General features: G+C 34.0%; 1 long non-coding RNA gene and 1 pseudogene across 1 annotated transcript in view; both read right to left on the bottom strand.

The window, feature by feature from the left end:
- Positions 1-7349: 7349 nt before the first annotated feature.
- The window catches only part of LOC107507040, a 53528-nt gene continuing 43551 nt past the window's right edge, over positions 7350-17326 (bottom strand). The window contains exon 3 of the long non-coding RNA XR_001596060.2: positions 7350-7760. This is a non-coding gene — a long non-coding RNA (uncharacterized LOC107507040). The remainder of the gene's footprint in view (positions 7761-17326) is intronic.
- On the bottom strand, positions 16518-16636 carry LOC118605910 (annotated as a pseudogene).

Below are 17326 nucleotides of genomic sequence, written 5' to 3'. Positions count from 1 at the left end.
TATCCTTTTATAATAAACTAGTAATCTAGTAAGTAAACTGTCTGAGTTCTGTAAGCAGCTCTAAGAAATGAATCAAACTCTAGTAGGAGATTCAGTGAACCTCCAATTTATAGTTGGTTGGTCAGAAGAACAGTGACAACCAGGATTTGTGAATGGTGTCTAAATTAGGGGTGACAGTCTTATGGGACTGAGCCCTTAACTTGTAATATCACATGCAATCTCTAGGGTAATAGTATTGAAATTTACTTAAATTGCTTGATGATATGGAAAAAATACACATTGGACCAGTTATCTTGGAAAACTGAACATGTCTTTACCTCTACTCTCTTAAAACTCATAAGGATAAAGAGAATGGGAGAAGAGAGGGCAATTGATAATATTTGAAAAATAGATAGATAAAATCTGAGTTGACAGAGTGGATAAAACTGAAATCTGAGAACTTGCCCTAGGAAAAAACAAGAAACAAGCTGACACATGCTGTAGAGAGAACTGGAGGCACGAGGTACCTTGAGGGGAGTTACTTAACACTGCAGTATTGGATTAAATTCCGTATCAGGAGTAGTAAAGTGCCCCAGATAGTCTCCCAAAGCCCACACCACCAGGCTACTGCCCTCCCCTACTCCAAATAGAGTGGAGCTTTGAGGTTTGCCCACTGGAACAACTGAACCAAAGATACTTTATGCTCATGGACACCAAATAGCAGATGGAAGGATCCGCCATTAGTTAATAAGGGGATTATACCAAAAACTGGATTGAACTGTGACCTTCTCTACCCCTCTTTACCAGTTTAGCTCCCAGATTGCTGCTATCATCCCCCTTAGCACTTAGAAGAAAAGTGGAAGATTTCTCTTTGAATTAATTTACAATTCCAAGAAATAAATACAAGAACATATAGAGATACACCAATGAAACAGCAAGTTACTTGTCTGGAGTCCTCAGTGAAGGCCTCTGGACAGAAAGCTTCCAGTAATTTTCTCAATAATTTATTAAAAATGAATCAGAGGCCAAGGATAACTTGAAATTTAAGGAAAGCTTCCAGCATAAAAGACAGACACCAATAAACAAGTTGGAAAAACAAAAAGATCGCAGCAGAAACAATGTAGAAAGCAGAATAAGACATCAAAATAAAATTAGAATTCATATATTCCTTTGTATATAAAATACCACAATAAAAAATTAAGAAAAAGAGTAATCCTTTGGTCTCCTCTAACCATAATTTTCTTAACTACAAGGACAGCAATGCTCAAATAATATCTTACTTTGTCTACCTATCAAGTAAATGAGAAGTAAATTGCTTCTCTTTCATTTTTATTGAATTAGGTCTGCTATGTACTTTCTTGTACATCTAGACATCAGGCAATTGTTAAGCATCTTATTTAATTCTACTAAGAGCTGTCTTATAAAGCAAAACCAATATTTTTCTAAATAACGCTCTGACCTCTCTGAAGCAGCTTCTTTTTTTTTCTTGTTAACCAGCCTTAGTTTCTAGAAGTCCTCTCTTTGACAGTGTCATTATTACCCCAGACCTCTCTAACTATACTTCTTTAACCTCTGTTCAATAATTCTTAAAACCTGATTTTTGATGGAATATTTTAGAACAAATCACAGGTTAAATACAGTTATGTATTTGTTCACAATGACCCTCAGCTGCCCTGTTAGTAACTACTGATGACATACTTAATAAAGAATTAACCAGATCAAGTGATTTTACTGACCATAATTATATAAGCCTTGTCCAATAAAATTTTATCATTTTCAGTTCATTGCTATTTATTTTAATAGACACTCAGCTAGATTACCTCTAACCAAACCATATTATGTTTTTGTGACTTGGGTTAATCGAAGAGTAAAAGAAAGAATAACAATGTTTAGATTTCTTCTATGAAAGATGGTTATGCTCTTCAACTATTAAATAGGTGAGCGATTTCCATGGCTTCTAGGTTTTCACAAAAGTACATATTTACTACCTGAGGAGTCTGAGCTTCATTTTCTGGTACCAGTTTTATAGCACTCAAAAACCCTGAGGTTAAGTAATCAGAATTTGGTGTTTATGGCTGAAGTTTGAGCAGTTAGCTCATCAGAAAGAATGAAAATGCTTTACCTTGAATTGAACATAAATTCAGTAACTGCAAAGAAAATATCTTTAAAAATATAGAGGTGATAAGAAAAAAATGTATTATTGTTATTATATTTAAGGCCTAAAGTTATTGTCTGATACACATCAGCAGATTAGCTTCTACAATATTTCTTTCCTGAGGTTTTAAAGTCAGTTTTAATTAACAATTGTAAAGTTCATCCAAAACATCCAAAACATGAGGTGCTCTAAGATGATTTTTATTGAGAAATGAAAACTATATTCAATAAATAGTTTCCATTTTGATATCTTGCATTTCCCCTGACGTTTGGTAGATTCTGCATTATTTTAATTTTTTTTTTTTTTTTAGGAAGCAATAATAATATTGCTGATATCAAAATTCCAGCTGAGCTTTATTCACTTTGATTTACCCCATGAGTAGACTCAGAATCTACAAGCGATGCGAACTGGAGAGCTGAACAATTAGCTACTGAATATTGTCCCTGAAGCTACTTTTTTCCCAGTTACTTCCTAGTGTCACAATTAGCAGAGCAAATACTTCCACTTTTCTAGTGTAGATTTAGCCATAGCTCAGCTCCTGTGGCACGTATATGTTATAAAATGGGGAGGGTATTAGAATTTAATTGACAGAAAAACAGAACATCTGATCAGGCTCCTAAAATAAAGGCATTAATTTTATGTATGTAATATCTTGCCCAAAAGCTACAAAAGAAGAGGCTCACAATTTCTGATAAGGCTTTTCAAGTTGTGTCTGTGGATATATTTTCAATGGAGGGGTAAAGCCATTTGAGTTTGTATATCAGTCACTCTGTAAAAATGGGACAGAATCCTCGCCACTCAAAATTTGGTTCAGATGTCAATACTGTTTATGCCACATACACACCAAGAAAGTATGTAAAGGGTTACTACTCACAAAATGAGCTTTCTGGGAACTGAGTGGCTCCCAAGCAGATCCAAAATTAATTGAAAGAGCAGTGGGAGGAGTCTGAGTTGGGGTTTTCATGGTGGTTGAGGATGGTAGAGTGGCGTGCGAGGTGGGGCGAGTGCCAGGAGGGCTTGTATGGGTAGAACTCCGTTCCAGAAGGAGCATTAGGCTTCCTTATCCACCTGCCCAGATGTGGGGCAGAAGAGGACAAGAGAGGGGTATAGCTTATAGGCTTTAGCAAACATCAGAAAAGGAATCACACTATTTATTGTAATTTGCATACGGCATTTCCTTCCTATTGAATATTTGGTATCAATTTACTGAAAACATAATTTGCAAGTCTCCTAGACTTAGTTGTTGACTAGGACTTATTTCTAATTTGTATTAGACAGTGGTTTGAAAATCATTCTTTGATAAAGTTATCAGATAAAATACTGAATAGCCAGTTAAATTTAAATTCTAGAATAACAACATATTATTTTTAGTATGTTCCATGCAATATTTGAAACATGCTTATACTAAAAATATACTGATTGTCTATCTGTAATTAAAATTTAATTGGGTATCTCGTATTTTTATCTGCCAAGTCTGACAACCCTTATCCTTGACATAGATTTCCGGAAACTACTGAGTAAGTTTTGCTTTGATTAATAAGTTATCCCTCACATTTCCTGTAGACTCATTGAGGTTAAGACCCTGTCATTCTTTCCCATCTCCCTCTGGCAGGGCACATAGCTGCGAATAAATGTTCAATGAATATTTGTTTTATGGGGTGTTAAAAAACAAAACTCACCCAAGCAAATTTAAAGTTCTAATTGGCTTCATTCAATGATTCATGAATTGGGAAGCACCCCATCTAGAAAATAGAAAGGAGCTCCAAGGAAGATGTTTAAGCAGAAGGGGTTGGACAAGGAAGAATGGATTGTTTTAGTCAAGGCCACCTCCCTTAGGGGAAGGCAGGAGCATACCTGGCAGATTACCTCACTAGTGCCGACCTGGTAATTCCATATTGACTGGGTAAAGGTTACGTTCCTGGGAGAGGCTAAAACTGTAATTAGGTTAGGTGTGAAGTCTTGGTTTGCTGATGTGGAGGTTAGCACAAGTGACTCCATTTGGGGCCTATTATCTCTTTTTTAACAGGGGCCTTCCTCTGAAATTACTGTCATCAGCCTCCAAATCAGTTTTGGAATGTGAGATTGTTATGATGCCTGACATGAGCCTTTAGAAAAAAAAAAAAAAGAAAAAGAAAAAAAAAACATACAAGAATTCACTGGAAGGTGTGATGTGTCTCCAGAGCTTCTCATGCAGTAGAATAATGGTACATGAAAGAGAGGTACCACTTTTAATTTCAACAAGAGTGACTATTTGGAGATGCATTATTTTTTCTTCCAAATGACGAGACATTCATATCTGTGTGCTACATTTGGTTTATACAATATTGTTGTGGAAGGAGGATTCAAGACCTATTTTGAGCAAGCTTGCTGTTAAGATGCTCAGGAAGCTGCTGATGCTGCTCTCTAGGCAGGTCATGCTCTGCTCTATGTGGTTTTCACAGCCCCTCCTCAGGGGTGAAAAGTTATGCTTCATTATCAGGCTCAGCGTGCCAGGACTTTCGCCTCTGCTCTCCCCACTGTAAAATGCATGCAGACTCTCTACTGGCTCATTCCTGAGTGGCATTTATATGCTTGATTTAAGAAAGTACTGACAAGGAGAGTGATCTTTAGAATACATTACAGATAAAATGCAGGACAGTCAAGGAGACAGCCTCCAAAATGCCCGACTCAGACCCAAAGCAACTTTAGAATTAGAATCTCAGATTTCAGAATTTTACCCCTGTGCAGTTTGAAACTCTTCAGTGGTTCCCAGAGTTAATAATCTTGGGATTTAAGATGAGAGTTGGAGGATGGCCTGGGAATCAATATTATTTCCCAAAACAATCCACAATCACCTTCAAATGACTGTGAGTATATGAAGTTACCACTAACAATGTGGCAATAAAAGGGGGCTTTTATGAAGACAAAAAATCCCAAGCATCATGGAACTTAGAGCAAGTCCAAATATAAATTAGAAAGAATACCTAACTATAAAAGTGCTTTTTTCCTCAATGTCTGAGTAGAACATCATAATTGTGGAAAAATATAAAATTTTAGGGGTAAAAGGAAATAAACATTTTATATATACACATATGTACAACAAAATGGGATCATCCAACATATACTTTATCGTGTAATTAATGTACTGCTTTATAAATGTAATTAACATTTAGACTGAACGTTTTCTATATAAATAAATATATATTATCATATGAACTATTGCATAGTATCCATTTTTTATTTCCAAAACTTATTTAACCAATCCCGTGTTATAGAATGTTAGATTTTTTTTCTTAATTTATAATCAACATTTCAATCACTACCCTATGCATACATCTTTGAACACATTTTATTTTCTTAAGACAAATTTCTGGTATGCACACTTAAGTTTTTCAAATATACTTCCTGAATTTCTTGCTAAAAGCTTTCCCTGGGTAATGCTGGCCCTAGAGTGTAAAAGAGCCTCTCTCCACACAGGAAGAATATAAGGCAGGTAAGGGAGAGAATCTTATCTACCAATGGGAATAGAAAGTTTTGCTGAGAATATGGAAATTAATCTGAGATTGAAGAATAAGCATTTCATGGGAAAAGAGGAGATGAACCACAGGCAATGTTTTGATGTTGTTATTATTCTTTTAACTCACATCTGAGTTGAAAGAATTTCAATATACAAACTAGAAAGAAGCTTCATCTTTTTTGTTGCAGGGTCAGCCCTCCTTCAGTTTCCTGGGATGGACATCATGGAGCACCCATCTCTCTTGCAAGTTTAAACTCCTGCACATAGTTCTCGAGGGGGTGGGAAGATACTTCTTTTCACTCACATTTCCATTTCAGGAATTTTAAGTTATCTGTTAACCAAATCAATTTAAATAACAAAAACATGCACTTCTAATATTCAGGTGAATGAAATAAAATGTTCAACTCAAATGCAGTTTCCCTGAGCACTTTCGTATAGTAGGTCTTTATGTCCACATTCTGCATCTTGCCCTGTAGTCTCTACTCTCCTTGCCTGCCAGGAGTACAGAGTCCTCTGATTACTTATATAAAGAAAATAGTCCTAGAGAAAGTGAGAAGGTAATAATGGTTTCCTCCCAATTACAAATAGGTTCTGTCATCAATACAGGTTCCCTGCTATTTTGAACAAAAGAATTTGTCCCAAGTGGTGTTTGACTGGGAGAACAAACATGAATAATTTTAAGCCTAAATAAATTTGCCTTTTCAGGTTTTCCTTTTGTACCAAAAATGCGATTACAGTGAGCTGGTAAACAGCCTTCTCCTTCTATTCACAGTATACTCAGAGTAAGTAGAACAACAGACAGCTTTTGCTGCTCTTTTCCAATGTAACAAATTGACTGTTATACATGTTTAGGCAAATGCAAAACTCCTCCTTTTGCAGTGATCAAAACCTAACAACAAAGGCCTGTTGATTGACTAAGTTGTTCAGTTTCTAATTAGCAAATTTTGTTCCTACCTTTGTAGACACCGTAAACAAACCCCTTTCGCTTGGAAGCTAAAAGGCAAAGATCCTTTGAATCTCTAAATTATGACACATACTAAACAAAGCCAGAGTAGGTTTTGATGTTTCCTTTGGTTTAAACTTATGCAGCAGACAAGAAGAAACAGCACCTCAGACATCAATTTCTGAATCAAAATAAATAAAATAATTAATTCATTAATTAACCTCTCTTAAAGAGGACTGCCATCTTCTTCCAAGTAAAGGTTTTTCATTGTAGAAAAATATGATTTTTTTTAAGCATGTTATCAAACAACAACAATAAACAAAAAAATAATTATAAGCACTTCCATTGATTTAGGACCCACTATGTATGTTCAAGGCATTATAGTATAGCAAATATATAGAGAAAAAAATTCACCCCTCCCCGGAACTCTTACCACAATTTAATAAGTTGCCTTTTATTGGCTCCCTTTTTGCAAAGAACAAACTTAACATAAAGAGATTTAGAAACTTGCTCATGGTCACATAGTAGGCAATGAAACCAGCATCTGAACCCAAATATATTTCGCTTCAATATCAGTGTCCATCCCACTATCCACATTGTAATATAAAATAGGGTGGGTATAAGACCAGGACTCCAGGCTTCAAATAACTAAATAAATTGATTTTCCTTTAGGCAATTTTCAAGGGAAGACAGTAAATGTTAATAAAAGTTGAGGCACTATTTCATTTTCTCTACATGATAAAAAAGAGCTTATTGGGGTTTACTAGGAATTGTTTTACTAATGCTATAGAATAATGATTTATTCTTCAAATAGAGAGCATGGTGACATTTGCATTTTAAAAGATTGACTCATTCTATGCAAGATGAATATAGTGTGTGCAACAAAGAAGTAAAGAGGTTCTGGTTGTGGTAATGGGAAACAAAACGGAGAATCTTGGGGCTATTTCTCCAGAAGGTATATTGAGATTTGATGGTAGCCTTATTCTGGGGAATAAAGAGGATACCATAGTTAAATATGAGTTTTCGATCTTGAACATCTAAAAGAATATGGCTGCTACTGTTAGAAATCAGAAATTGACAGACCAGAGAATACGCACCACCATCCAGGGCAGTCCTTGGCAGGGAATGGCTTGGTGTTGGATTACTCCAGGTAGCAGTGAAATATTTAGCATCTAAATACCTGAAATCTGGAGAGAGGTCATGAGATTATTATCAAGGATCTGAAGTTTACTCATCTTAGAATGGAAAGTGAAAATTATAATGGTCGAATTCATACAAGTTCTTGCTTCTATAATTACATCTGTAAGTCATATAAACATAAAAATAAAGTTTGCCTAGAAGAAACATAATTAATTGCTCATCAAAAATCCAAATCTACTCACTCTGTTGTAATTTCATGAGGTGAAGACTTTTAATTCAATCAATAAAAGAAACCAACCTGTACCAGTCAGGGTCCTAGCCTTCTCTTCTGAATTAGAAATTTTGCCTTCATTAATCTAGATAAATATTCAGGTCAACTGTATGACTTCGTTTGGGTTCGAAATGCCACAATCCCACCTACCTTTGCTCCTTTTTAATCCACATTGTTGGATGTTGATTCTAAGGTAATGATTTCAATTATGTTTGAATCACATTATATAAAATAAAAGAAAAATAAAGGATAAAGTTCTGATACTCAGGCCACTGCTCAGATGTGTTAAATCAGAATCTCTGCTGACGATATCAGGACATTAGAATTTTAAAAATCTATAGACAGATTTGACAACCAATGCTTAAGGAACTGTCATTCTGGAAAAATATATACTCCCTTCCTATTCTTTGATCTCCTGTCCCAATTAGTCAGCTACTGATGTTCTGAGTACATTAGGAATGATAAAATAATGCAGCACATATAATCCTGATCCTACTGGGTAATATACATTTTCTCTGTATATTCTTTCTCCTCAAATAAAACTTCCGCCCTTTTTTAAAATGCTTATAACTCTGTGGTTAATTCATTTCTATTTACATTTCAATATTGGGCCACCACATTTCATTCTGGAAAACATTTACCATGGAGTTTTATGTTTTGCAGAATTAAATCTGCAATGTGGATCCATCAGCAGGTTGCCCCCACCTCCTGGGGTTTGATTGGCAGGAACAGGTTTTCTCGTGGAGTTCTGCCAATAGCATTTGTGTACAACAAACAAGGCCAAGTCTTGGGAAGGTTTGGGGCTGGATGACATGACAGACACTGGCAGAGCTTTCATTATTTAGCACAGCATTGTGAATTATTGATATAACTGCATTGTGAGGACCTAAAAAAGTGAAGTGATATTGTGAGTCTTGCAAATGCTTAGGTTCAATACATTATTAATTAGATCATTAAAGAATATAATATGCAAGTATTATATTGGAAATAGCCAAGGCCAACTGTAGCAAACTTTGCTTGACAATTTTCATGTTGTACACAAGGTATGGAAAGTAATAGATCGAAGCAGTTGAACATGTTAGATAAAAGAGGATTCAGAAACACAAACCGTAAGAAAACAATAGTCATTACTCCTAGATCTTCAAAATGATTTCATAGAGAACGCTTCTAGAAGACATCATAGTAGGTTAATATGCTGACATGGACTTCTTATTTACCAACTATATTTCCTGATGTTTCTCATTTCTTTTTTTTTAAAGCAACAAAGAAAATCTGTCTCAAATCAAGATTTCTATTCCTTCTATAATATTTTCATCCAGTCTTCTGTTTTAATGTCATCCTGCGCCACTAAAAAAAGGCAATAAACTAAAAGTCTAGAGACCTACAGGTTTGCCGCAGAAAAATTGTGTAACATCTTCCCTGATTATTGTATAATATAGGAGTCAAAATATAGAAATGTTATTCTTAAAGTGTGTAGGAGCTTAATTCAGGGTCCATTGTCTATTTATGTTCAGACCACTGATCTCTTATATGCTCACCTGAATTCTCTCATTGACATTCTAACATGCTCAATCTTTCCTACCTAAACACAACATATACACACACCAACATTCCTTCAGAAGCTATTATCCATTGCCTTAACTCTTTCACCCCCCTTTACAGTCAAATTTCTTTCAAGTTGGCTATATATATATTGAGTCCTCACCTTCTATTCCAGTCTGGCTTCTGCTTCTATAACTTTGATGACACAGCATATACTGGAGTCACTAATAAATTATTATTATTTTTTTATGTCATCAAATCAATGGAATGTTTTTTGGTGCTTATCTTAATTCTTAAGGTATTTTATTTTAACTCTACTGTACTTTTCTTCCTGATGTTCTTTCTTTGAATGTACTTCTTAATTTCTTCCTATCTGTCTGAAAGATCATTTTTATTCAAATTTATAAGCTTATCCTCTTTTACCTGACTATTAGCTATTGGTATAGTGATAGATTTGGAACCCTTCTACTTTTTTTTCCATATTGTATTTTCTCTCTGGATATTGTCAAACTTCACAACCTAATCCTTAGCCATGAAATTAACTCATTATATGCTTCTGACTTTCAGATAAATATCTCCAGCTAAGACATACACTCTTAGGTTCATACCTACATAAACGAACCAAAATAATCCTCAAAATCATCAAGTACAAATTAAACTCATACTATTGCTCCTAAAATCCTTTCATAGTCTCCAGCATCGATAAATGGAACCCCACCTATTTAGTTCTTTAGGCTAGGAATTACAATCTTCTGTTTCCTTTGTACTCATATTTAATTAATTATAAGTTTCTTTTTAACTTCCTAAATCTCTAGATTTCATGAATTTATCTGTATTGTCATTGCCCATAACCAATCCAAGATACTGACTACTAAAATGACTTCCAAAATATTCTTCCGCATACATTCTGCCATTTTGTTATTGGTTCTCCATACTACAGCAAGATTAATCTTATCAAGATAGGGCTGTGTTCATTTTATTTTCCTATTTGTTTAAAATATCTTAGTGGTTTCACACTGTGCTAAAGATAAAGATGAATATTTCTGATGTAACCTCAGAGGCCTTTATAATCTGATCACCTCCTGTCTCTCCAGGGTCATCTGACCCTATTCTTACTTTCATTTACTGCCCTAACACTAGCTTCATTCAATTTTTCTTTAATAAACTTTATTTTTTTAGAGAAATTTTGGGTTCGTAGCAAAATTAAACAGAAGGTACAGAAGTTTCTTGTATACTTCTGCCCCTACACATGCATAGCCTTCCCTGTTATCGACATCTTCCACTAGAGTAGTACATATGTTACAACTGATGAATGTACGTTGACTAATCATAATCAACCAAAGTCAATACTTTACATTAGGGTTGACTTTTGGTGTTGTATATCCTATGGGTTTGGACAAATTTATAATGACATATATCCACAATTATAGTATCATACAGAATAGTTTCATTGCCCTAAAAATCCTCTGTGCTCTGCTTATTTACCTCTTTTTCCCTCTAACCCTTGGCAACCACTGATTTTTTATTGTCTAAATAGTTTGCCTTTTCCAGAATGGCATGTAGTTGGTACGATACAATATGTAGTCTTTGCTGCTTGGCTTGTTTCATTTAGTAATATGCATTTAAACTTTCTCCATGTCTTTTGGTGACTTGATAACTCTTTTTTTTTTTTTTTTTTTTTCATATAACACAATATTCTGTTGTCTGGACATACCACAGTTTATGTATTTGTTTTCCTACTTGAGGACATCTTAGTCACTTCCAAGTTTGTGCAGTGATGAATAAAGGTGGTATAAATAGCATGTGTGGGTTTTTGTGTGAACATAAGTTTTCAGCTCATTGGGGTACATACTAAGAAATGTAATTGCTGCATCAAATGGTAAGAATATGTTTAGTGTTGTACAAAAATAGTCATTCTATACTGCCTTTTAAAGTGCCTGTACCATTTTGCGTTCCCACCAATAATAAATGAAAGTTCCTGTTTTTCTATATCCTCACCTGCATTAGTTGATGCCAGTGTTCAGAATTTTGGCCATTCTAATAGGTTTTGTAGTTGTATCTTATTGTTTTAATTCATAATTCTCTAGTTCCATAATTTTTCTTTGTCCAGAATATCACATAGTTGGAGTCATGCAGTCTGTAGTTCTTTGAGATGAGGTTCTTTCATTTAGTAACATGCATTTACGTTTCTTCCATGTCTTTTGATGGCTTAATAGCCTTCATTCACTTTTTTCCTTTGTCCGAAATAATCTTCCTTCAACAAGAATGTTTCAGCTCAAGCTTTAGTACTGATTTCAAAATTTTTTTCCTCAGAAAAACATTCCCTTTATTCTGTTTCTTTTAAATGTCCTCTCAAAAAGTCATTTTTTTTTCTACGTTATATTTGCCAGTAATTATTTAATTAATGTTGGTTTCCCCAGTAGAGGAAATTCCATGAGGAGGGTTCATATTTCTCTTCTTGTTTACTGTTGTCTTCCCAGGACCTAGCAGAGTATGACCCATGTTAGGGGATAAGAAGCATTTTTGTAGCAAATGACTGTACAAGTGAGTAAATAAATAAATGAATAATCATTTGGTGGATAATTCCACATTCAGAATGATATAGCACATTAAAAAGAATATCAGTGCCATTTTGTAAATTTCAGATTAATAAGGGGCTAAATATTAGTTTTCATTTGATTTTTACTAGAATATTTTTAGTTTCTGTCTCTTCAGCATTTAACTTTTTCTCTTTTCTTGTCATTTGTGGTTAATTGGGAAAATAATTTTCTGTTTCTTAGCCACATTTAATGCTCAATGATCTTCTCTTTTTCATTTGCTTGATACTCCTGCCCTTTCGTCAGGTCATGTAAGAGTCTAGTTCTAAATATTTTTATATTTTTGTCTCTAGTATGAAATTTAGATTTATTAATACAAGTAAATTCCTGATGGCTTGGTTATTTTTGTCGTGACTAGCTTAACAGAAACTTTTGAAGAAATTATGCATCTTACCTTTTTTGCAATATTTTATGAAAGATGTGCTTGCTTACATGCTTAAGAGTCATACATTAAAATATTGATACATGAAATTTAATATTTATAATAGATCACTGAGAGGGATGCAATATTAGGCAAGAAATTAGCTAGGAGGTAACATACTGCTAGGAGATAATGGCTAATTGTCTAAAAAGGAAGACCCTGCATGTTGGCTGGTATCGCATTACTAATACTTAACATTTCAGCATGTAGAGCTATTCAATAAAACTATCTGTGATAACAGAAATAGTCTAGTCTGTGCTGCCCCAAAACAGCCACTAGTCACTGTTAACTACTGAAATATAGGAATGTGGCTAGTGTGACCCGGGAACTGAATTTTAAAACTTTATTTAATTTGAACTAAATTAAATTTAAGTAGTCACATGTAAAATCCATAGTACACATCTGGTCTTTAATCAAGAAACAACAAAAACTGAGTTTTTATAAATTACTGGCATTATCTCTGAAGCTGGCCTGATCAATGTGTGATAATTTGGCCGTATTCAACTATCAGTAGTTACTCAGACCAGAAAAAGATGATCAGTGAGCTTCTTTGCTCTGTGGCCCTATAATCAGGGTAGGATTCTGTGAAGGTTTAACAAGGCTGTCCGACTCCAGTCCTTAAAGAAATGAGTTGAATAAGAGAGGCTTAATCCAAATCAGCATAAGCAAAGGAATGTATTGAGGAACAAAGCATAACACAGAGTAACAGGCAAATTGGACAATTAGAAAATACAAGAGATCCAGCTCCCTGAGGTTCCCTACAACAGAGTTTTGTGAGAACAAGCAAGTGTGCCATTGTTAAGTGGTTGTAATAACTCACTAATTTGCAAATAGTGGATAAGATTTGAGATCTACATAACTATATTCATTTTTTTTAAAAGAACTAGAAAATTTACCTAGTAAAGCAAATTACTAATCATAAATACTGGTATTTGGTTTTTAGTTAATTCCTTTTTTTTTTTCTGGAGTTTAAGCCACAATTATACTAAATGTTTTTAAAGCTTTTACTATATGTCAGGCATTTTTTAAGTTCTTTACACTTTTTCTTAATTCACTTGTGAAACAATTCTAGGTGCAGTTATATTTTAAACTTTGTAGAGAAGAAAATAGAATCAAAAAAATAGAATGACTTCCTAGAAACAAACATTAATTGTAGCCACCATCTGAACCTATGCTGTTTGCTTCCAAAGCTGCTATTCTTAACCATTGTTTTAGAATTTGCCTATAATATTCATTTAATATTTGAACCCCTAGAATAGTGCCTGACTACACAGTGAGTATATAGTAGTTCTTAAACCAATCAGAATCTTAATATGCTAAATTATCAAAAATATTTTTCAAATGAGAGTCTACCATCCAATTGGATTCTACTTATCCAAAATGGAAAGAAACTGGTTCACAAGAAAATTAAGGCAGTTTGCCAAAGTCAAAAAGCCAGAGTCTTGATTCAGATAGCAGAGACCGAAGTCCAGAGCCTAGGACTGGGACTAACCTGCCACATTTCCTCAACTATGCAAATAGATGTAAAAACATTTTAACATCAGTTCTACATACTTTTTTCAGCTGTTTAAATACTAATTTTTGGCTGACCATTAAATTATGTAGGATATCTTTGCATGTTGTCTTTTTTTTTTTTTTTCTTCTTATAACTCCTCTTTTCTACTACTCCAGGCTTCTTAAAATAACTGACCCCCTCTAGGAAGACCCTTGAAGTTAACCTGTGCTGTCTTCCCTATAAATTCTCCCATCTCTCCTCTGCTACCACCATCATAAAATTATAGCATCTTTGATCCTCAGAGACCTTAACCACTATAGATCCTGAAGTGCTTCAGAAATCGAGTCTGAGATGAAAATGAAGGCCACAGTTCAGTATATTGCTCACACAGCTATTTAAGAATAAAAGTTGAACTAAAATATATTCCTTACTTGGACTGTTTCCTACATAATATTTTACTTAGATGTATCTAGTTGTTCTTTTTTTCTTGTTTTCTGGTTTACATAGTTTTGTTGTTGTTGTTTTTAATACACAAGTGAATTCTAATTGTAATTTGACTATCATTTCTATTTTTTTCTATTCTTAATCTTTGTCTTTAAATTTTCCATAAGCAAATATATGCTCGGAGTGCAAGATTCAGGGTTTGGTGAAGTGTTGTAGGGTCATATGGACTGCTTAGCACACTGCAAATAAAAATGAAGAATCGTTAGTATAGATTTTTATTCGAAATTCACCATGGAAATCAAAAACTTGGACTTATGACATTTTGATGATTCAGTATTATAAATCATAAGGGCATTTTGCTATTTCAAATTTGAAACCAGTTTTTGCCTCAGATGGAAAATTCAGCAAGTTTTTTCTGAATTCTCTCCCAACTCAGATTTAAAATCTATGGGAACATTTTAATCATGTTATGCTAATAGATAACATCTGAATAAAGTCCAAAACAATTTCAGGGGAGTAAGTTATATCCCTAGGACAGCAGTATGCAACACGGGCCTGTCAGAAGTTGTCTCACTTATTTTATCTCTCATTGATTTCTGAAATTTCAAAGGAGACAAATGAAGGTCAGAGTATCTAGTATATAGTGGCTAACACTAACCACAGTTTCCGATCAGGCTTGGATCTGCCAAATAATAGTTATCTACATCTTACAATGTGCTTGCCTCATAGCAAAAAAAGTTTTCTGAGCTCATATGTCTATTCCTCAAACAAACTCAATTTGAATAACTTAATGAGGCTATGAGCGCCTAGAAGCAAGAATTTGTGTAGTTTTCTTTTTTTAATTTTAAAGACTTTATTTTTTAGAGCAATTTTTGTTCAGAGCAAAGTGTATAGGTTTTTACTACTCAAAATATCAAAATATATACTTCAGGAAACACCCATAGCTTATTATTAAAATGACCACATTTACTAATTGTAATATTTTAAAACACTATACACAGTATCTCAAACTTGCTAAAAAATATTTAGCTAAACAAATCATTGCTAAACAAATGTTGATTAAAATTTAACCAACCCTAATGGGGCAACAGCCTTTTTCATAGATGAGAATTTTATAGTATTGAATTTCCTTAGCTTTAAATTCTTTGTGAGCTTTCTTTTCTTCCAATGACACTTTTAAAAATAAAATTATCCCTTTGTTCTTAGCCCTTTAAAAATCTGAAGAAACAACTAAGGCATTTTATGATGAGTGTACATTCTACAATGGAATCTGTGTTTTCCAGAATTTTACAGAAAAAGAAAACCCCAAATCTTATAATGTATATGATTAAAAATGTATTCTTCCAGGATAAGTTTTGAAACAGTGGCTAAATAGAAAGCAAAGTTAGAAAAAACAGGATGTTAAACTTTATTTTCTCCTTTAATTCTTCCCAAACAAAACAATAGCATATTGTTAAACACAAGTAAGCCCTTCATTGACTCTCTCACACTTGTTTTTATTACATGACGATGTTTTATTTCATCACGAAATTCATGAACATCCTTTCAAATTAGTTAAAATATACTCATTAGATTTTCAAAAGTTCCTAAGAAGTCAAGATCCTTTCCATCTCCATCTACTTTTTCCTATATGTTGACTTCATTATTTCCAATAGGCATCTTAGTGCACCTGGAAATAAGACTGCATAACTCCTCAATTCTTAAAGTTTTATCACCAAAGAGATAATAAACCTAAACCTTTACTTCCAACTCAAATGAGAAAATGCTGTGGAAGGACATAAACTAGTTAATAATGGTTTGCGTACCCACTAGTTATACCAATCACTGTGGTTGGGAAAAAATTTTTATGACTTACTTGGCTGTGGACAAGTAGCTATTATTCATCTAGTCTAACAGATATAGCCAGGGGGGTATGTTATTATTATTTTTTTAACTTATTTTTTTATTTTTATTTTTTAGGCAAAGTAACACTTGGTTGACCTCACAGATTGCAAGGACCTTGTCAGTTTACAATCCCTTATTTTTTATTTTTTATGCCTACAGCACCTGGTCTTCCTAGGTGGTCTCCCATCCAAGTACTAACTAGGTCTGACCCTGGTTAGCTTCTGAGATCAGACAGGATCAGGCTTGTTCAGGGTAGCATGGCCATAGACTGAGATGGATTCATTTTAAATGGCCATTTCCATTTGTAATATGTATTTGGTGGCAAAAAGGAAAGTGAGTTGTTTCCCCCAAAAGAGTTTAATAAAACACAGCCGCTTCAGAAAATCAGAGGAATAAACACCAATCCACTTATACCCTTAAATGGATTCTTAGTTTCTAAGAATATAAACCTCTTTGCCTTCCTACTTATTTATTTTATTATATCTAAGCACATATTCCATGTGGATAAAATGTATTGCTTTTACTTAAGTTTACTTGTACTTCACAGTACACAAAATATCTGTGGGTTTTGACTAAATCTATACAATAAATTAGGCTGCCCAGTTGTGTACTTTGAAACACCCAGCTGATGGCCATTCCCCATCTCAGCCTGTATCATGCGCATTTTGGAATGCCCCATGGATATTCTTAACCAACTGCCATAATATTCTTCATACAGAGAGTGTAATTTAGCTTTCTTTCCTCCAGTGATCAGTTAATGGATTATTTTCACTTAAATCCATATAAGACACAGTCTTTTCTGCACAATGGAAGAAAAAAGTAAACAAGAAAACTAAAGGCTTGATTTTGATTGTATTCTTTGCACCATTCTTATAGAGATATAAGTAGCACCAGGGAGAAAATATTGAGCAAAGAAATGAATAAGCAGCAAGTGTTCGAAAAGAACTCAGATTTATAGT

This window comes from Rousettus aegyptiacus, unplaced genomic scaffold (assembly GCF_014176215.1).
Source record: "Rousettus aegyptiacus isolate mRouAeg1 unplaced genomic scaffold, mRouAeg1.p scaffold_m13_p_7, whole genome shotgun sequence".
Classification (NCBI taxonomy): Eukaryota; Metazoa; Chordata; class Mammalia; order Chiroptera; family Pteropodidae; genus Rousettus; species Rousettus aegyptiacus.
This window is presented reverse-complemented; position numbering and strand designations above follow the sequence as displayed.